This window comes from Nicotiana sylvestris, chromosome 3 (assembly GCF_000393655.2).
Source record: "Nicotiana sylvestris chromosome 3, ASM39365v2, whole genome shotgun sequence".
Lineage (NCBI taxonomy): Eukaryota > Viridiplantae > Streptophyta > Magnoliopsida > Solanales > Solanaceae > Nicotiana > Nicotiana sylvestris.
The window spans coordinates 81,006,103-81,023,036 of NC_091059.1; the positions used below are offsets into that span (position 1 = coordinate 81,006,103).

Consider the following 16,934-nt stretch of genomic DNA (forward strand, 5'->3'; position numbering starts at 1 on the left):
TTGTATACTAAAATGGTATATTTGTATACTATTTGGGTATACAATACAAATTCGTCTTCTTCTCTGGTTCAACTATATTTCAATCCAAGTTTCTAAAATCTACTACAAAATCTCTACCAAATTGACTAAAACTTTAACTACAACCTCCAATCAACTTTCCAAACAAACCCATACAGGATCGAATCAAAACAATTAAAAACTCAAATAAACCAAGTTATGAGTTTCAAGCTTCAAGGTCCTTCGGTGGATTTAAATTTTTGTACAATAAATCTCCAAAAACTAGCATCAAGGGTACAATTTACACATCAAAGAACAATAACTAACGAATTTAAACAGTAAAACACTATAAAAAATCAGATCTGGCATTTTGAACTCATTCATATGGAGTTTCAAAAATTGATTTGTTCTTCCTATGAGGAAATGTGTAAGTTTCAAAATGTCACCATGTTAGATTAAGAAAAATGGCTTAAAAGTATGGTAAGACTAGGCGCACATCACGAGTTTGATTCCTATCAAAGGCTAAAAGCCTGGTATTTAACGGGGGCTGGCATATTATCCATGAAACTTTGAACCATACACCAGCTGTCTCTCAGGAATTTCTCTGTGATAAAAAAGAAAAATACATCATCTGTGATAACGACTAACAAGGGGTTGGTTTGGCTTTCTACAGATGGGTCCAGCGGAAGCAGAAACTTTTTGCAAGGCATTTCAACAAGTTTACAGGAAACTTGTAAGTATATACTTCCCGAAGAAGCAGAAAATTTTCCTGCTTTCTCTACGTATCATTTGCTTAAAATGTGTATCTTCATTTCATTTTAGCCAATCACCTAAAAAAATTCTGCTGTAAGTTTACTTTGGAAACCTTTATGACTTTCAGGTGAATGAAGAGCTGAGTTTGGAAGCTGCTCGGAGCTTGCTGGACTCATGAGGATTTTTTTCCTGAACTTCCAAAAAATAGTAGTATTAGTTTTATGGAAGCTTCCAAAAAACATTGTTTCTTGCTCAGCCTTTTTCTTCTAGTGAGTTCTTATTTTTCTTGGTACCTAAGAGTTTGTCAATATACATAGAAGAGTGACTGCCGAAGCAAAAACAAATACAGTTGTGAACTTTAAGAATTGGAGGAAGGTAAAATGATGAAGAAGAATAAGAACATAATAAAGACGGGTAAATAGTTTGGAGTGCATGAGTAGGAGTAGTAAATAGTTTGAGCCTGGACATTAAAGAGTAAATAGTTTGGAATTAATGGGTATAAAGTGAGATTTTTTTCAAATAAAATTTTGCTGTTCAAGGCCTGCTTTGTATCTTGATCTTTTTGTTGGAAATTGGTGAATTTTAGTTTTGATGATTAACAAATATGACAAATATATTGGGTTGATTGAAGGACATGGTGTTGCTGGGTTGGTCTTGCAGAATGCTGACACTTAATCCTAGCGTGAATAAGATTCATTTTTTAGAGAGATATTATCTTATTTCGTGTTTTTTGACTTGCTAGCCACCTAGATAATAGAAAATCTTGGTAAATCTTTATTGTTAACTTGGAGACCAAGTTTGTAAGGAAGTAGAGTTAAAGTAAATTTATTTTAGGAAAAGAATCATATTTTTCTTATACTTCCTTTATTCTCTAGGGTTAGGAGGGAGATCTTTAAGGGATATATTTTGCACGAAATTGGTGAAAATTAAACAGGTTTCTTGCTTGAAGATAGTTAGAATTGGAGTAGGAAACAAATAAAGAAAACCATGTAGTCATATATGAAGTACGTCTCTTATTATTTATTTCCTTTTATGATTTGGACTCTTCATGCTACTGATGTGTGGCTATAATTCATGGTTTAGCACATTATTTACCTAGCATTTTATATGCTTTAGTGATAAATTACACTTTATTTGTATGTAATAAGGTCCATTTTATGTGTAGGTGAATTGGAGATGAAAGTAGAGAAAAAAAAAAGAATACTTACAAGTCGAAAGCGTGCGCGGGAGCAGTTGAATAAGGAAAGCTGGCGATATACCTGGCGACACCAGGCTTGTAGCTAGCGAGAGACCTGGCAAGGCAAGGTAGAGGAAAGCTTAACCAGGCATTATGCCTGGCAACGCCAGGCCTGGGACGAGGTCCACCAGGCGTTATGCCTGGCGACACCAGGTTTGGGGCGAGGTCTATTCCGAGTTTTGAAGACTTAGTTCGTCTCCTGGTTTGACTAGGATTTGACCTACACGTTTTAGGTCTGTTCCTACACATATAAATAGTCCTAAAATGCCACTTTGAAGGAATTTTGCAACCGGAGTCAAGGATAGCTCGTGGCACAACCGTTGGAGTTAGAATCATCGATTTCTGCATCCCTTTATCCTTACTTTGTAATTAAATTATGAAAAATACTTTGGATATTGTTACTATGATTATGAGTAGCTAAACTCTTAATCTAGGGATTTGATGGAACCTATTGGAGGATGATTTTCCTGTTACGTTAATATAAATTTGTCGTAGTATTTTCTATATTTGTTCAACTATATTATTATTGTTGTTGATTGAAGGCCCCTCAATTAACTGTGCCTATTTAGTATGTATTACTGGGGATAGAGTGCATATTTAGGTAGTTATTGAACAACATCACTCCTAACGTATATGAGGGATCAATACGAAGGGTTTAATGGTGGGATTAGAGATAACAAAACCTTGGTGCAATCTGAGTGAGCTGTACTTAAGGCCAACTAGCATAATTCGAGAGAATATGTCTAGTATATTGTGGTAATTACTCGGGAGAGAGTTACCACAGTCAGAGTGCTCATGATCGGTAGAAAAGACTTAGGCAAATTTATTAGAAAATCTAGCGGAAAGGATTCCGACATTAGGGGAAATCATAACCTTAGATCATTTCAATTCTTGTCTACAACACGTTCATAGTTAGTTATTATTTATTGCATTTTCATTACGTAATATTTAGTTAGTAAATATTCAATTCGTTACTTAAATATTTCTGAAGATTTATTGCGTGAATTTGTGCGAGTCTAGCAGTTGTGCTTAATAGGTTAATTCCATGTGGGATTCGACTCATGACTTATTAACCGGAATATATTTGTAACGACCGCTTAGTACTTTTTATAAGGCATAGTTGGGTGTGTTCAAATTTTGGCACCGTTGTCGGGGATTTAACGGTATTATTAATTGCAGCTAAAAGAAGTTCTAGAATTCTTTGTGTGGACAATTTTCTTCAATTTAAACTAAATACATTGAAAGTCTAACATTTGTAGTCTTGGGTGTTACAGGTGCATGCCTAGAAACTCCTCAAGAATTGATGAAATGTTCGAAGCATTATCAGATCATAAAAAAGTTTTCAAGGCACTGAATCGTGCAAACAAGAAGGGCAAACAACAACAGAACTCAACAGAACAAATTGAACCAGACACGGGAGACGAAGTAAACAAGAGAAACAATGTGAATGGACCGAACAATCAAGGTGTGGTGCCTCTTGTGCTTGAAGAAGCATTGTATGATTGGGCACAACCTACCACAGACAACCTGGCAACCGCAGTTGCAGTCCCTCAGATACAGGCAGAATTATTTCAAATCACAAACAACATGAAATACTTGTTGCAGAACAAGGGGTTGTTCTCAGGGTCATACGTTGAAGATCCTCAGCAGCACCTGAAGAATTTTCTGTCGATATGTGTCACGCAAAGGCAACCTAATGTGACATTGGAAGAAATAAAGATGTTGTTGTTTCCATTCTCGATGACAGGAGAGGCTCGGACTTGGCCTAATTCACTCCTCATAAACTCCATCACTACTTGGGAGGAATTAGTTAAGTAATTTGTGAAAAAGTTCTACCCACCCAATAAGACTTCTAAACAAATTGATGATATATTGAGCTTCAGGCAGAAACCAACAGAAACATTACAAGAAATGTGGGGGAGGTTCAAAAGTATGCTGGTTAAGTGTCAACATCATTGCTGAAAATATGTCCACTCTAATGACGCAAATGAGTATCCTCACCAAAAAGATAGATAAATCAGGCCAGAAGCAGCAGGTACACATAGTTGACGCAACTAATGGGGCCTTATGTACGCCATACATTAACCAACCATAAATTTGCTCGTGGAGTGCAGAAGGTGACTGTTACACCCCATGTTTATGTACGTGAAAGTACGCCATAAGTAAATTGATATAAGCTCGGAAATGAGATGTTACATCCCATATTTTTGTACGTTGAAGTTTCATCGTAAGTTAATCACCATAAGTTCGGGAAAGAGATTATTTTGAGATTATAAGCATTATGCTATTTCAACAAGCGATAAGTAAATCCATAAAGGTGAGAGGGTAACCAAATCGAAGAAGATGAATTTCGTCGATGTTTGACAATTTAGGATAAAATACGGTCTGAGCTATAATACCCGGTATTTATGGACTAGTGCCATACAAGGTACCACATGACCATGATCGTAAGGTATATAAAGTGTGTTAAAAGTGAGTAGTATTTTAAGTTATTTGAGATAATCCTAGTTATGTGGATAATTGGTTAATTATTGGTTAATGGGAGATTAAAAAGTTAATCAAGTGATTAGTGAATAATTAATTCAAATATTTGGATAAGAATTACATCTCCCAACATGGAAGCACATCAAAGCCAATTGGTGACTCTTAAATCACAATGCAAGGTGGCAAAATTGGATGAATTTTGGTGGCCAAGTCTTCAAACCCCACCAAGACATTAAAACCCCTTCTCTAATTCACTTAAAGAGATGTTGATGTCTCTTTAACATCTTAGTAACATCTTCACTTCAGCAAATTCAAACAAAAGTGTTCATGCAAATCCTTAGTAACGTGACTTTATTCAAACAAGATCTCTTTGCATCTTAGCAACGTGGGATGTTGCAATTTTAAGGGAGTACAGTGCAATCTTTCGCAAGAATATCATACGGAATTTTCCCTACTCCAATCTCGCCATTACGTGATTTGTCATAATTGACATATATTAAAAGGATTTTCAAGAGAATCGGCTCAGGTATGTTAAGACTATCCCTTCTTTCCTTTTGGCATGATCTATACGACACAAATGAAATGAGCAAATGCACAACTTCCATAAATGACTCTATTCATAGAAGTATTAGAGATGCCTATGTTCTTGAATTCCCATATGTCTTATTGTTCTACCGTCTGTTCATGGGTCATATAAAATACATAATTTGAAAAGTTTACTTCATAATATTAATCGGAGGCATAATGGTCTTATGACACTCCAAAAGATTTTATTGACGTACTTCTCATGCATTGCATTCATTTATACATGTACATTGACCCATGACCAGATGGTGTGTTACATATATATATATATAATGTGTGTGTGTGTATGTATATGAGATATAGGAAAAGGTTACGACGTTATATACGCACCACCACATGATCAGCTGGTATACGTTGATAATTTTGCCCACAGTGGCCGAGATGATGTGATGGAATGCCCTCATAGGTTTGATAATGCTATGAGCACGTGTACCTATGCATGACATGACATTCATATGCATATGCATGACACTATGAGTATTTCATGATTTAATGAGTCATTCAGACTTACATGTCGAATCTTTTACTCCATGTTTCATTCATGTCTATTGTTCACTTATTTTCATTCCTTACATACTCGGTACATTATTTGTACTAACATCCCTTTTGCCTAGGGACGCTGTGTTTCATGCCCGCAAGTTCTGATAGATAGGTCGAGAGTCCTCCAAGTAGGCTATCAACTCAGCGGAAGATGTTGGTGCTCTCCATTTGCTTCGGAATTGCTTATTTGGTCAATATGATTTAGACATGTATTGATTGGTATGTTGGGGACCTATCCTGTCCGTATGACATTTATGTACTCTTAGATGCTTGTGACATATGTCATGTATATTAATGATTGTATGGCCTTGTCGGCCTATGTTCAGTATACGAGTGATTATTTTTGCCTTATATGCTTGTACGTCACATGTATATAAGTCAGTATACCAGGTTGGGTCATTTTATGTCGAGTGTATAAGCCCCCATGAATTGTACGGGATTAAAATACCCACGTAAGGTGAATCACATTGGTATGCTATGAAATACGGTTATGGAAGTATAGTATCGCCCCCAGGTGGATTAGGAAAGTCACTTCAGATATTCCTCAATGAGAAGTAAGCCATAGTGACAATGCATTAAATAAGAGGTTTTTAAGTTATTAGTGGTAGATTATAGATCAACGTTAAGGTGAATCGACAATATATGGATAAAGTTCCAACGTATGAGAGGAGATAAGGATTCCATCCTTTAGACGAGCAATAATAAGGAAGCATTGAAGGACTTGATTTACACGTCTATGATAAGAAGCGAGAGAGTAACCTGGAATTGGGTAGCATACCTCGATAATAATTAAACTAAGGTAAGAGTTATGGTATAGTATGACCTACCTAGATGAAGTAAAGTCATATGGATTAATAACCAGGTCTATGAACAAGATATAGCAATATTCATAAGTTCGACAAGGAACCGAGCAAAGAACTTCAGTATACCTATAGATGCCTAGAGGGACATCTTGTCAAGCTCTGTATAAGTTTACAAAGTGAGGTCTAGAGATTGGCTAAAAATAGGAGGAAAAAGGAGAGAAGAATCGCATAGGCGCACTCATAAGGTCAGAGTCGTACAAGCTTCATGATAGAAGGTAGCAACAGTTACGAGATAGGAAGGATTCCAGCCACAAGTCGTGATGTGAGAAAGAGGCCCAAAGGGAGGAATGCCCTGGCCTTTGGATTTATTCACAAAACACTTGCCTAGATGGCAAGGAGAGTACTAAAGTATTCGGAGGACATAAGTTATGAAAGTGATAAGTACATCAGTCAACATTCGAATGATGAAAGTTCCAAACGGGAAAACAATGTTACACCCCAAGTTTTTGTACGTGAAAGTACGACATAAGTAAATTGATATAAGCTCGAAAATGAGATGTTACATCCCGTATTTTCGTACGTTGAAGTTTCGTCGTAAGTTAATCGACGTAAGTTCGGGAAAGAGGTTATTTTAAGATTATAATCATTGTGCTATTTCAACAAGCGATAAGTAAGTTCGTGAAGGTGAGAGGGTAAGCAAATCGAAGAATATGAATTTAGTCGAAGTTTGATAATTTGGGATAAAATACGGTCTGAGCTATAATACCCGATATTTATAGACTAGTGCCATACAAGGTACCACATGACCATTATAGTAAGGTGTATAAAATGTGTTAAAAGTGAGTAATATTTTAAGTTATTTGAGATAATTCCTAATTATATGGATAATTGGGTAATTATTGGTTAATGGGAGATTAACAAGTTAATCAAGTGATTAGTGAATAATTAATTCAAATATTTGGATAAGAATTACATCTCCCAACATGGCAGCACATCGAAGCCAATTGGTGACTCTTAAATCACAATGCAAGGTGGCAAAATTGGATGAATTTTGGTGGCCAAGTCTTCAAAGTGGGCCACACCACCAAGACATTGAAACCCCTTCTCTAATTCACGTAAAGAGATGTTGATGTCTCTTTAACATCTTAGTAATGTCTTCACTTCAGCAAATTCAAACAAAACTGGGCATGCTAATCCTTAGTAACGTGACTTTCTTCAAACAAGATCTCTTAGCATCTTAGCAACGTGAGATGTTGCAATTTTAAGGGAGTACGGTGTAATCTTTTGCAAGTATATCATACAGATTTTTCCTTACTCCGATCTCGCCGTTACGTGATTGTCGCAATTGACATATATTAGAGGTATTGTCAAGAGAATCGGCTCAGGTATGTTAAGGCTATCCCTTCTTTCCATTTGGCATGATCTATACGACACAAACGAAATGAGCAAATGCACAACTTCCATAAATGACTCTATTCATAGAAGTATTAGAGGTGCCTATGTTCTTGAAATTCCATATGTCTTATTGTTCTATTGTTTGTTCATAGGTCTTATCAAATACATAAGTTGAAAAAGTTTACTTCATGATATGAATCAGAGGCATAATGGTCTTATGACACTCCGAAAGGTTTTATTGACGTACTTCTCATACATTGCATTCATTTATACATGTACTTTGGCCCATTACCAGATGGCATTATACACACACACACACACAAACATACACATACACACACACACACACACACATATATATATATATATATATATATATATATATATATATGTACATGAGATATGGGAAAAGCTTACGGCGTTATATATGCACCACCACCTGATCAGCTGGTATACGTTGATGATTTTGCCCACAGTGGCCGAGATGATGTGATGGGATGCCCTCTGAGGCTTGATGATGTTATGAACACATATACCTATGCATGACAGGACATTCATACGCATATGCATGACAGTATGAGTATTTCATGATTTAAAGAGTCATTCAAACTTACATGTCAAGTCTTTTACTTCATGTTTCTCTCATGTCTATTATTCACTTATTTTCTTTCCTTACATACTCGGTATATTATTTGTACTGATGTCCCTTTGCTTAGGGACGCTGTGTTTCATGCCCGCAGGTCCCGATAGACAGGTCGAGAGTCCTCCAAGTAGGCTATCAACTCAGCGGAAGATGTCGGTGCGCTTCATTTGCTCTAGAGTTGCTTATTTGATCAATATGATTTAGACATGTATTGATTGGTATGTCGGGGCCCTATCCCGACCTTATGACGTTTATGTACTCTTGGAGGCTTGTAGACATATGTCATGTATATGAAAGATTATATGGTCTTGTCGGCCTATGTTCAGTACACAATGATTATTTTGGCCTTATAGGCCCGTATGTCCTATGTATAAGTCAGTATGTCAGGTTGGGTCATTTTATGTCGTGTGTTCCCTCATGTTTTATTCTTGTTACTTCATACGGCCCTTTTGGCCCATTTACCCATGTTGGTGTAATGAGAAAAATACGTTACGTTGGTACTCAGTTGAGTAAGGCACCGGGTGCTCGTCGTGGCCTATCTGTTTGGGTCGTGACAGTGACTACCAGTAATATCAAGAAGATATGAACTATGTGGCCAACTATGGGGGACAGAGGCAAGGTGGTCAGAATTGGGGTCAGTAGAATTAACAATATAGACCAGCACAACAATAGTACAATAACAGCAACAATCCTAGAGCTATGCGACCACAGGGTCAAGTGGTGCCTTACCAAAGGCAATAGGGTTACAACCAACAAAATCAGCATCATGCTTATCAAAAACCTCAACAACAACAGATTGTGAGACAAGATGATGGGTTTGCTGAACTTAAGGGAATGCTTCAACAACTGATTGGGTCCACGGGAAAAATAACTGAGAGAGTAGAATCACATGAATCAGCGATAAAGGGTATTAAGATTTAATTAGGAATGATTTCGATGGCTCTAAATAATTATCCCCAAGGGACATTACCTACAGACACACAAATCAATCCAAAAGAGCAGGCCCCGAAATAGCTTATGGTAGTGAGTTTACAAAATAGTAGAGACCTAGATCTGGAGCAAGAAATTGCTCATGAAAGCCGACCTACTGAAACACTTGTGCCAGTACCCATTGAGAGAGATAATTCAACAGGGTTAACTGAAGTGACGGTACAACATGCACAAGAGAACGCCAGCAAAGAAAAAAAGGTTGCAAAAGAGACTGAGGTAGCACAAGAAACGATAGTAGAAGCAGTGCATGAGCAAGATAAAACTGAAATCACAGGGAAGAAGCGACCTCTAGCACCATTCCCAGAGAGATTGGCCAAGTATCAGAAAGATGAGTAGTATAAGAAATTCTTGGAGATGTTGAAGCAAATTCAGGTGAACTTTCCATTGATTGACACCTTAAAAGAAATGCCTGGTTATGCAAAAATAATGAAGGACTTGATGTCTTATAAGTTCAACTTTCAATACTTGGCCACGATTACACTAACTCAGACATGTAGTGATGTTGTGACGAGACCCATAGCTGAAAAGTTGTCCGATCCAGGGAGTTTCACAATCCCATGCACAATAGGCAACAATGCATTTGCTAAGGCAATTTGTGATTTGGGGCAAGCATAAACTTGATGCCCCTGGCTATCTAAAAAAGTTTATGCATTGGAAGAGCTAGACCCACGTCCATGTTACTACAGTTGGCTGTCCGGATAGTGAAGAGACCCTCTGGTATCCTTGATGATGTATTAGTACAAGCTGGGAAGTTTGTGTTCCCAGCAAATTTTGTCATTCTGGACTGTCAGGTTGACGAGGAGATTCCCATAATTTTGGGAAGACCATTCTTGGCCACTGCGAGAGCTTTAATTGACTGTGAAACTGAAGAGCTCAAAATGAGACTAAATGATGAAGAAATAACATTCAACGTGCAGAAATCTATGCGGCAACCAAGTAAATTTGCTAATTGTTCTCTAATGGAAGCCGTGGATGTAATTTTGGAGGAGGAATATGAGACATTGAACATTAAAGACCCTCTAGCAGCCTGTCTCATGAACTTGGATGAATCAAATGGAGAGGACTTGGCTGCATGGGTAGTGGCTCTTGAAGGCCAAGGTTTTTGGAGAAGGGAGCTCGAATTTGAGCGAAAACTCCTCCAGCTAAGCCATCGATAGAAGAGCCACCAAGGTTGGAACTAAAGCCTCAACCACCTCATCTCAGGTATGCTTTCTTGGGGATCTAACTCAACTTTACCTATTATTATCTCATCTAGTTTGTTAGATGTGCAGGCAAAACAGCTTTTGCATGTATTGATGGAGTGCAAAACTACAATTGGTTGGACCATTGCAGACATTAAGGGTATCAACCCGGCCTTCTGTATGCATAAGATTTTACTGGAAGATGGGCACAAACTTTGCTAAGAACATCAAAGAAGGCTGAACTCCAACATGAAAGAAGTGGTGAAGAAAGAAGTGATTATGTAGTTAGATGCGAGAATCATATTCCCCATTTTTGACAGTAACTGGTGTTGATACCCAATTTTTTCCTATATATTTTTAATATGCAAAATACTTTCAAAATAGTATATGTATGCATATATAAGTATGTCCAAATGTTTTATTATTTTTCCTTAATTTTTAAAAAATTTTAAATCAATTTATTGCTCTATCTTATCCAGAAAAAACCCAATAATTATTCCCAAAATTATCATTTTTGGTGATTCATTTATTTATAGTAAAATAGATCTAATGTAATTTTTGCATATTTTTACAAACTTATTTAGTATTTTTAAAGCTAAATTGCATATAATTGCAACATTAACCTCTTTTAGATTAATTACATTTAGGTCTTTTAAAATTAGGTCCAATATTTTTAATTTAACAATTATGTGTTGTTAATCATTTTAGTACATTTAATTTATTTTCCAAAATTATTCTAATATATTTATAAAATAAATAAGAGAAGAGTGGCTATTTAAAATACAGCCCAATTGTGTTTCAATCGTAACCTGAATTGAACCCCAATTTTAAACCCAATTACCCAGCCCAAATCCTAGTCATACCCGGCCCACGACCCAATTAGAACAACACGACCGGATCCTCTACCTACCCATTCAATCCAGGCCGTTGATCAAAATGATCAATGACCACCACCAACCCTTTCCTAAATTAATTCCTAACTACCCCCAAACCCTAACCATTTCTCGCCTACAGCCACCTTGAACCCCCCTTCTCTCTCAGTTGTCTCTCATTCCCCTCTCAAACCCTAGCCACCACCCTCAATTACAACCTGAAAATCTCTCAAATCCATGGCCTCCGAAGCCATTGGAGGCCTGTATCCACTTCCCTTGGCTTCTATGTGTTTGAGTACTGTGGTTTCAAGGCCAAATCGGAAAAGCTCGGTCCATACCTTGGTCGATTTCAGTTCTTATGGCTGTCTCCGGTCATCTTTGACTTTGCTCCGGATAGCCATGGCTATTCAAGCCGAACTCTTGACTTCTCCTGCTTAGATTGATGGTTTCCAAGCCTTTCTCACCATCTAGGGTTCTTCTAAAACCCTAACCTTTGAGGTTCTTCCGATTTCTTTAGATCTGTGTTTACTCTAAACTTTTAAATGCTTTCTCAAGGTTTCGTTCAAAACTCTACCTTTAAGAACCCTTATCTTTTCCGATTTGAGTTTCTGTTAAGTTATTTCGAAGCTTTCTCTAATTTTCTAACATGTTCTACTGTGTTTCCTTATGTTGTTCTTTTACTCGAGTTTGCATGTTAAGGGTTTTGACCTTTCGAGATTTCTGAATCTATTTTGTTAGTATTTGTCCGATTTACTTCCTTTTCATCTCTAGAACTCAATTGATGGTGAAAACCCTAAAATTTGGGTTCATTCGAGTCCTGTGACTACTTTCTATATGATTTACTTGTTCGTCATGCTCTGAATTCGATTAATTTCAAAACCCTAATTTCTCTGGACCTATTCGAACTTTTGAAAACTGCTCCATCTGTTTGAATTAGCTCGACTGGATTCGAAGTCTTTTTTGTTTCAACTTCTATTTCTCTATGTGATTTGATTTCTTGCAAGCATTGAAACTAGACTATATTTTTCAGAAAGTCTTTTTACCCGGACTTTTGCATGCTTTTGATACCCTCTTTCCCTATTACTAAGTTGACCTATGTGACTACTATGTTGCGATAATTCACTATCTACTGATTTTGTGACTGTTATTCTCTTTGTCACAAGTTCAGCGTCGTATGCCTAATATTTATGCACTCTTTTATATGCTAAATTCCCCTTTAAAATGACCTTCAATTTTGGACTGATTTCAAACCTCCCGTGTAATTCTGATTGCACTCATGTAATTGCTTCTTTACTTGTGTTACTGATTTCCCTATTTTTTTTGAATTGTTTTGAAAACTTCCCCTTAGACTTTCGATTCTCTTATCTTTAACTTGTTTTACTTGTTTATTCTTGGTAACCCATGTCACTCTCCTTAAATCAACAACAACAACAATAACAACAACAACAACAACCCAGTGCAATCCTACTAATGGGGTCTGGGGAGGGTAGTGTGTACGCAGACCTTACCCCCACCCCGAAGGAGTAGAGAGGCTGTTTCCGAAAGACCCTCGGCTCAATAAGACAAAAGGACAAAAGAAAATAATATTAGTAACACCACAGAAACTATATGAAAGAAATATACATATATGAAAAATAAGAACAACATGAAATCAAGAGGAATAATACCAAGAAAAAGCAAAATAGTATCCTTACCAAACTAGTCCCCCAAAGTTATGACATAAGACAATACTCAGCTACCTCCTAGCCTACAACCTTAATACTCGACCTCCACATATTCCTATCAAGTGCCATGTCCTCGGAAATCTGAAGCATCGCCATATCCTGCCTAATCACCTCCCCCAATACTTCTTAGGCCGCCCTCTACCTCTTCTCGAGCCCTCCACAACTAGCCATTCACACCTCCTTACCGGAGCATCTGGGCTTCTCCTCTGAACGTGCCCGAACCACCTGAGCCTTGCTTCCCGCATCTTGTAATCAATGGGAGCCACGCACACTTTCTCTCGAATATCATCATTCCTAATCTTATCCATCCTACTATTCCCGCACATCCACCTCAACATCCTCATTTATGCTACCTTCATCTTCTGGATATGTGATTTCTTAACAGGCCAACACTCAGCCCCATACATCATGGCCGTCCTAACCACCGCTTTATAGAACTTACCTTTGAGTGTCAGTGGCACTCTTTTGTCACACAATATTCCAGATGCTAACCTCCACTTCATCCATCCTACCCCGATACGGTGCGTAACATCCTCGTCGATCTCCCCTCCCCCTGGATAACTGACCCAAGGTACTTGAAGTTGTCTCTACTTTGGATGACCTGTGATTCAAGCCTCACATCCACGCCCACTTCCCTCTGCTCAGCGCTGAACTTACACTCCAGGTATTCCGTCTTTGTCCTGATAAGCTTGAAACCCTTAGATTCAAGAGCTTGTCTCCAAACCTCCAGCTTCTCATTAACACCGGTTCGCATCTCATAAATTAGAACTATGTCATCAGTGAATAGCATGCACCATGGCACATCCCCTTGAATGTGATGTGTTAACGCATCCATCACCAGGGTGAATAGGAACGGACTGAGTGCAGAACCTTGGTGTAACCCCATAACAACCTAAAAATCCTCAGAGTCGCCTCCCACTGTCCTAACCCGAGTCTTTGCCCCATCATACATGTCCTTAATCGCCATAATGTAGGGAACCGACATGCCTTTTGCCTTCAAGCTTCTCCAGAGAACTTCTCTAGGAACCTTGTCATACGCTTTTTCTAGGTCAATAAACACCATGTGCAGATCTTTCTTCTTATCTCTGTACTGTTCAACCAACCTCCTAACAAGGTGTATAGCTTCTGTAGTAGAACGACCCGGCATGAAACCAAATTGGTTGTCGAAGACGGATACCGTCATCCTCAACCTTGCTTCAACTACCCTCTCCCATACTTTCATAGTATGACTTAGTAATTTGATACCCCTATAATTGTTACAGCTCTGGATATCACCTTTGTTCTTATACAGTGGGACCACCGTACTCCACCTCCACTCATCTGGCATCCTCTTCCCCTTAAATATAACATTCAACAACCTAGTCAACCACTCCAAACCTGTTTTCCCCACACACTTCCAAAATTCTACCGGAATCTCGTCAGGCCCGGTCGCTTTGCCCCTACTCATCTTACTCATAGCTCCCACGACCTCTTCAACCTTGATGCGCCTGCAGTACCCAGAGTCAGTGTGACTCTCGGAATGCTCCAATTCATCGAGCACAATATCCCGATCCCCTACTTCATTAAGAAGTTTCTGAAAATAAGTCTTCCATCTCCTCCTAATCTGGGAATCTTCCATCAATACTCTCCCATCGTCGTCCTTGACGCATCTCACTCGGTCTAAATCTCGAGCTTTCCTCTCTCTCAGCTTGGCCAGCCTAAATAACTTATTCTCCCCTCCTTTTTCGCCTAGTTCCTCCTACATACGACTATAAGCCGCAGTCTTAGCCTCCGTGACCGCCATCTTTGCTTCCTTCCTAGCTACCTTATACCTCTCCATGCATGCTCGCCTCTCCCCCTCGCCTATGCTCCCCCCTAACGCCCGGTACGCCTCCTTTTTGGCTTCTACTTTACCTTGTACCACTTCATTCCACCACCATTCTCCTTTGTGCCTGCCGGAGACACCTGTTGAGATCCCTAACACCTCTCTCGTAGCCTCTCTTATACAGTTTGCTGTCATTGACCACATAGAGTTCGCGTCACCACTGCTCCTCCAAGCTCCCATAACCGACAACCGCCCTTCCAACTCTCTTTGTCCTTAGTTAAGGCTCCCCACCTGATTCTCGGTCTTCCTCGACCCGACATTTTCCTCCTCTTCACCATAATACCAACGTCCATCACCAAGAGCATATGTCGCGTCACAAGTATCTCATCTGGAATCACCTTACAGTCCTTGCACAAGCCTTTGTCGCGCCTCCTGAGGAGGAGATAGTCAATTTGAGTCTTCGCCACCACATTTTGAAATCAGTGATTTTGAAATCCTTAACTCCCTGATTTGCTATGTACTATTTTTTGATTGTCCCCATATACTACAACTTTACTTTGTTTTCTTACCTTATTTGGCTAACCGAGTATTTCAAAGATTCTTTCCTTAATTAAACCTCTATGTACTTACCCCTAATTGTCTACTCTGCACATGATGCTTACTTGATTTCTTTCCTTAAATATTTTCTGCCCGTTACCGTTTGTTTTTAACTCCTTAATTAAAGAAAGTCCTTATACTGATTTGATTTTAATTGGTACATAGTTCCATAATTACTGCTAAACTATGATCCTTGCCTTATTTTTTGCCTGTCTTCAATCTATAAATACCCTGCTCTTTCATTAACACAGAAAAAAAGACACTTAGTTCTGAAATCACTTACACTTAAAATATTCTCTCTTGCTACTTGTACTGTGGCCTGTCTTCAAAGTCCTGCTACCTGCTTTTACTATATTTTGCTTCTTTGAACTGGTATGTTCTGATTGAGATTTCAGCGCCATAACAATATGTTTACTTAATACTTTTGCCTTCTTGTTTGCCTACTGCTTGTGTTTAGTCCAGTACTTAATTTAGCACACTGTAATTTCCTTCTACCTGTTTTGAATCTATTATGTGTCCTAAACCCCTACCTCAATGTATTTGATACTGATAGTTTGTTTGAGGCATAACAGTATTAAGTATTGCTGTCTATGACTCAAACGTGATTCCCTTCGGATCATACCCTCTATGTTACCATTATGTGATTGTGTATTCTTGTTGATTTTGTAAGCATAACAACACTCCTTATTGCTGTGCATGCCCAAAATTAACTAATGCCTAAGTGCATAGGCTCTTTGCAATCCCTGAACCCCTTTGTGTGAAGTCCTTAAGTTTGTAACTGTTTCCCAGCACCTCTTCCCCTTTTCTTTACTCTGTTTCTTCACCTGCACTCTCTCTTAGACTTAAGTTCTGCCCCCCCCCTTGTGAGCCTTGCTTTGGGACCCATGAGCTCCCTCTAAATTGGACACTTGAGGGCTGGCACTTCCACACTGCACTTGTCCCTATTCTGGTAATACAATTTGGGTGTGAGCACTGCCTAGAGTCCCATTGAGTCTCTTAGGGAACTCTAACACACTCAAATTGGAGAAAGACTTTGGATCAATGGTCTTTCAGTTGGTTTATCTCGTAACTCAGAGAGGAAGTCAAGAATCAGGCCTCCTCTAGTTGTACTTTCTTTCTATTTTTCTGTTCTGATATAATTTGTTATTTTGGTTTGTAATAAGTTGTAATAAACACTTGGGGCTGGCTAGTGAAAAGGGATGGGTAACTATGCATGCAAGGGTAGAAAACATGCCTATAGGGTGTTTTAACTTCTGTATATTTGAAGTTCACGTAGAAAACCAGCCTATAGGGTACTTTTAATTCTGCATATTCAAACTTTATTTAGAT

At 38.4% G+C, this 16,934-nt stretch overlaps 1 long non-coding RNA gene across 1 annotated transcript; it reads left to right on the forward strand.

Annotated features, from left to right (window-relative positions):
* Positions 1 to 388: 388 nt before the first annotated feature.
* On the forward strand, positions 389 to 2,490 carry LOC104219902 (uncharacterized). Its single transcript, XR_709400.2, has 3 exons — positions 389 to 730; positions 878 to 1,019; positions 1,916 to 2,490. It is a non-coding gene; the product is annotated as an uncharacterized lncRNA (long non-coding RNA).
* The last annotated feature ends 14,444 nt before the right edge of the window (positions 2,491 to 16,934 follow it).